Source organism: Gopherus evgoodei, unplaced genomic scaffold (genome assembly GCF_007399415.2).
Source record: "Gopherus evgoodei ecotype Sinaloan lineage unplaced genomic scaffold, rGopEvg1_v1.p scaffold_33_arrow_ctg1, whole genome shotgun sequence".
Taxonomy (NCBI): Eukaryota; Metazoa; Chordata; order Testudines; family Testudinidae; genus Gopherus; species Gopherus evgoodei.
In genome coordinates, this window is record NW_022060005.1 from 4,363,192 (window position 1) to 4,369,199 (window position 6,008).

Genomic DNA, 6,008 nt, shown 5'->3' on the forward strand with positions numbered 1-6,008 from the left:
AGAGAGCAGCCGTCACACCTGTTCTTAGCCTGGCGGCTCCTGCTTTTGTTTCCCTGCACAGTCTCCCCAGCTCTCTGGGACTCCTGGCTCTCTGCAGATGGCAGCGGGTGTGAGGGGAGCTGGCGCTGGAGCTCCTGCGCTGTACAGGGGATGGGCTAACCAGAGATCTCCTGTCTCCAAGGCTCTCAGGCCACTTGTCCAGCCTGGCTGCAGGAGGGGATCTGGGGACAAACAGAGGGGGCCTGTGAAAGACTGGAGGGGCAGCCAGCTGGGAGCAGACATGGAAATCCAGCAGTCGCGAGAAAGGCAAAGGGACAGGTGCTCAGAGCTGTGTTCCTTAGATATTTACAGCTCATGTCAGTGAAGATGCTGATTGGGTGGTCACTGGGGGTTCAACAATCAAAATTATAATTCAAAGTACAATGGATCTTAGTAATTTGTGTCAAACAATGACTGAGAAACCTTCACCAGCGACTTCCCCAGAGATGCCGATAACCTGAGTGTTAATAAACTTCTTTTGCCAGCATAGACCCCAAGGCACAAGAAGATCCCATGACCTGAACTAGTGCCTCTTGAAAGCAGAGGAAAGATTCCCAGTCACATTAAAGGCTTTTGGATCAATCTCTGAGTGACTTGGTCAGTCACCCTGAGTGCCATTCACTGCACCCCCAAAACTGGGTTCTCTGCACATGCAGTGCAGGCGGGTTGGGGAGGTAAAATCCACCCCCATTCTGGGGCCAGGACATAAGGCCCCAGCATAGCACAGCCTGTGCACCCTAAAGTCAGCCCTTCCCCCAGCCTGTGCAGGGGGGGCACGGAGAGGGACTGGCACTGGGAAGAAGCTGGCACCGCAGGCAGGGGCTGTTCCTCATGGGGAGGAGCTGATCAGCTGTCCTGCCTAAAGAACAACCACTGCCTGTGACACTCCACACGTGCCCAAGGCTTGAAGTGGCCTCCTGCCCCCAAACTGTGCCCATGTTAAAAAATGGGCAGGCCTCAGTGGCCTTACCACCATGGCCCCTGGTCTTCCCTGTTCCAGTGTGCCTGGATCTCCTCACTGCTAAATGGGCTAGTTTTAGGGCTGTGTGTCCTGGCCACTGTCGCTTTGGTTGGTAACTTTAGCTACAATCCCATGGAGATGTTTGCACTGGAATTTTCTCATAATTTAAAGACAATCTTCTCCTAAAATCTCACCCTGTCTGAATGGTCGTAGGGCTTTCCCCCTATTCTCTCCAGTTCAGACAGCAGAGTGTCTGGAAGAAGAAAGGAGAAGAGAGGTGAGATTTAAGGCTTTCATATTAGAACAGTGTCCCCAGTGTGAACTCCTAGAGCTGTTTTTTAATTATGCCAGAGAAATAGACAGAGACACACTCAGGTATTTAATATAAAAAGGTCTGAAACCATCTCTTTTGTCTCTCATTCAGGCATCTCCCAGCAATGGACCCAACATCCATGAAGCCTCACAACCATCCCAGGCCACACAATCTGTAAGTGAGATTTACTTTTCCCTCATCATCCCCTCCCACCGCTCAGACTCCAGTTGGTTTGTCTCATTCACTTGCTGCCTTTTGTCATAACGTAGACCCAGATCACGCGAAGACTTTGGCATAAAAGTAACTTTACCCACTTAGGTCCCTTTGACAGGGGATGTTCAGAGTTCCTTGGAGCGCTGGCTGCAGCCCCCCTGCACCACTGGGATTCCACTTCCAGGAGACATTGGAGCTGCTTCTCCTCCAACAGCTAGTCCAATCCATCCTCTTGCTGCTGCAGCCTCACTGCTATTGGTAGTGTGCTCACTCCAGCAGTGTCAGCAAGTTTATATGCACCAGAGCTGGGAATGACACCTCTCCCAGGTGCTGTGTAGATGTGCCCTCAACCAAACCAGGACATTCTTAATGTAAGCAGGGTCTGAATGAGCTCTCTCCTGACACCTACTGATGAGCTAGGGAACAGCACTTTAGGAGCTGCCCTTGTTTGAATGAACACACCCAGGGGCGGCTCTAGACATTTTACCGCCCCAAGCACAGAGGGTCCGCTGGTCCCGCAGCTTCGGCGGACCTCCCACAGGCGTGCCAGCAGGAGGTCCGCCGAAGCCGCGGGACCAGCGGACCCTCCGCAGGCAAGCCGCCAAAGGCACACTGCCTGCCGCCCTAGTGGCGACTGGCAGAGTGCCCCCGTGGCTTGCCGCCTCAGGCACGTGCTTGGAGGGCTGGTGCCTGGAGCTGCCCCTGAACACACCCACCCTGCCTCGGTGCACAGCATGATGGGGCTGCTTTGCCCAAATGATCCCTTTTGGCTAGTATTGGATCACAAGTCCGTTTGTTATTGGAGGCAGAGGTACTAAAGTAGGGGTAGGCAACCTATGGCACATGTGCCAAAGGCGGCACATGAACTGATTTTCAGTGACACTCACACTGCCTGGGTCCTGGCCACTGGTCCGGGGGCTCTGCATTTTAATTTAATTTTAAATGAAGCTTTTAAACATTTTAAAAACCTTATTTACTTGACATACAACAATAGTTTAGTTATATATTATAGACTTATCGAAATAGACCTTCTAAAAACCATTAAAATGTATTACTGGCACGCAAAACTTTACATTAAAGTGAATAAATGAAGATTCGGCACAGCACTTCTGAAAGGTTGCCGAGCCCTGTACTACAGTGTTGTTACCCTTGTTGTGTGAATCAAGGGCAGCAGTATGTGCTTGACATACCCTGATTGAGGGGCTCACCCTCAACTAAAGTGCCCTTGCTGGGCAGGAGATGTTGGTGCCAAAGACCAGTGGAGGTGTGAGAGGGTGGTGAGTTATCTGTACTAGATGGTATAAGCTCTGGATGCTATCCAATCCTTTCTGTGTCCACTGTGTAATCACAGAGCTGGTTAAGATTCAATGGGGAGTTTTGTTACATACCAACAGATCCGCAATCACTGATTGTCAGGTCTAATCATTAGATCTTCGTTGGGAGAGTTTCTCTGATACCATAGACTGCCCTGTCTGTGCTACCAGTGAGGCTCCCCCATTAGCAGCTGAAATCATTGAGAGCTGTGCTAAGTGGTATGACTTAAAGATGTCCCAGAGAGTGTGGGGTGGTGAGCCAATAACTGGCTGAGCAGCTGGTGGTAAGTAGAGCTGTAAGTGGCTGGCAAAGCAGCCGGTGCCAGACCAAGTGCCTGGACAGTGGAGCAAGCAAGATGCATCCCCTGGCCCCCGCCAGGGTGAGAGGTGAACTCTGCAGATGCACCTCTACATTCTGGGTCTTCACTGTGAGTGCTGCAGAGGGAGAAGGGGTGGGCACATTAAAAGAACTTTTGGTTGCTTGAATTAAAACCTGAGACAAATGGTCACTGCCCAAGGTATTCCAGGTGGTTGTTTCGCTCATGGTTTTATGTTTATTAATCCAGCTTGCAGCATTTCCCCAAAGGAATGCTGTGCAATTTCCCTCCTTTCATTCAAAATTTCTTTTCTACACTCAGACTCCGTGCTTGCGAGAGAGGAAGTGTGTAATTTGCCTCTAGAGGCATCCGGGGGTGGGGTGTAATTTTCTCAGGTTACTGGGTGGGGCTGGAGCCGGTTCTGTTGTTTTGTTGAAAAGGAACCCCTAGATCAGTGGTTCCCAAACTGGGGTTTGTGAACTCCTGGGGGTTTGCAAAATGTTACAGGGGGTTCTCAGGGACAAATTCCCTAATAGCAGACAGAGCTGTCCCTAGGGACCCTGGACAGCCCGGGTCAGCAGCCCAGATCTCCTGGACTTCCAAGAGCTAAGCAGATCAAAGCCAGCATCTCTATCACATTGAGGAAATTTAAACTTCAAGACTCCTTAGAAGAAATGGGAAGGGAGGTGGATAGTTTTTGCTGTTTTTAAAATTAAATAGGCAGCTAGGATTGTTTTTTAAATTACTATGAAGAACAAGTTTAAGTTTTGTTGTAATGCGCATTGTTTGCCTGGACTGCTCAAGACCTGAATGCTTGTGTAAGAGGAACTCTGTGAGTTGGCTTCTTAAATACCTTCCTGCTGTTTCACATCTGATGCTCCTTGATGAAACCTAGGAGCCTTGTGTTATAACAGGCTTATTCAAAGTGACACAAGCTACGAAAGTGAGAGCTTGGAAGTGTGCTGTCGTTTTCATAATGTAATAAAAATACTGTAATGATAAATGATAATTAATAATAAATAGTTTGTAGTAAGCATGTCATAAAAACAAATGTTATGTTTCCAAGATCACTGCTTTTATAATTTATACTCAGGTCATGGAGAATATCCCTGGAAATATTCATTTTTAGGAGGGGGTTCATAGGACTTGACATTTTAGTGAAAGGGGTTCACAGGTTGTTAAAGTTTGGGAACCACTGCCCTAGATATTGAACCCAGGCCTGGTTGCTGCCAGCTCCCCCCAGCAGATGGGTTATATTAATACAAAGTGAGGGCATCCACAGCCACACACAGACTTGCACAGAAACAATAGGTGGGAACTAAACCCCCTTGAGTTATATCAGTGACAATGTGTGTGCAGAGGAGCATTGGCTTGGCTGCGTCTTGCTGAACATCAAACCACCCACCTGGGACCAGCTGAGCTACAGGGGTTTCCTGGGTTAAGGTCAAAGGCAGCTGCTGTGTGTTAGTGACAATGCATGAAAATGGCAACAATTCATTAATCTGGAGCAAACCTTGAGCTCAAGGGTGATTTTATGGTAAATCCTCTAACATTTATGTCATCGCAATCTAAAGGTCACAGCCCAGTCCATTCAAAACATGAGCTAAGAGCTAGAAAGAAGAGTTTAGATTTTAATTTTGTAAAACTCCAACCACAAAAGGAAAAGTAACAATCCAACCCATTCCCCACCCCAATCCCCCACCCTGTTCCAGCTGCCCCAGTCTCTTCCTGTCATTATCTCTCCTTGGGCCAATATCAAGTTCATTATCACTGTGTTGACTGGGTCTGCTGGAGGGAAATACAAGCAAGGGGTCAATGTTTTGGTTTTGTCTGACTCTGGGCAGAGGAGTATCAGGCCAGAGAGAAGAGACAATGGGGAGTGCTCGGCACACAAAGCTGGACGTGCTCAAGTCCCCAGTTAGTAGCAATTGCTCCTCTGCACAGGCTCTTTGCTGCTGGAACTCCCCGCAAATGTTTCTCACCAATGCATTTGCCTCCACAGGTCTAGATTCTGACTCGGGTTGCACCATTGATCCTTTGACCTGAGCCTTAACCAGTGTTTTCAACACTGGTAACGGTAATGGTAATGGTAACTGGTAATGGTAATTTCTCCATTGGCAGGACAAATTGATTATAGGAGTCAGGTATTTCTTTGGTGCAATCTTTATTATTTACAAACAATATCCACACATTCCTGTCCCTGAACATGGTACAAACAAACAGCAGTCGGCAGTTTCTTTACTCAGAACTCCACATCTGCCTTTCTGGGGAACCCTGGGCCTGAAGCAAGCTCTGTCTCTCAGTTTCCTTCTTGGCTCACACTCAGGACTGGTTCTCCTGGCTTTCGGCTCATGCACACCAAGCTGCCAGGCAATCCCTCAGCCCATTTGTTTTCAGCCTACTCCAGGGAAACCCTGCTTAGGCCTGCTCTACACTTAACACTTAGATCAACCTGGGGATGTTATTCAGGGCTGTGAAACTTTGTGTGCTCTGCGTGCCACAGCTAGATCGACCTAACTCCCGGTCCAGACAATGGAATTCTGTCGGTGACCTTTCTACAGCCTCTGAGAAAGGGGAATAAACTAGAGCTATGGAAAAAACACTTCTGGATGCATCTACACTATGGCACTTCAGTGACACAGCTGTAGCTATGCTGTAGTAGCAATATTCTTCCTGAGACCTGGTCTTCATTGAAAACTTAGGTCAGTCTAGCTACATCGCTTAGAGCTGTGAAAGCTTTCACAACCTGTGTGACGTAGTTAGGTTGAGCTAACCCCTGTTGTAGATGCAGATAGATCAAGGGAAGAATTCCTTGTTGCCTTAACTAGTGGCTCTCCTGGAGGTGGATTTAC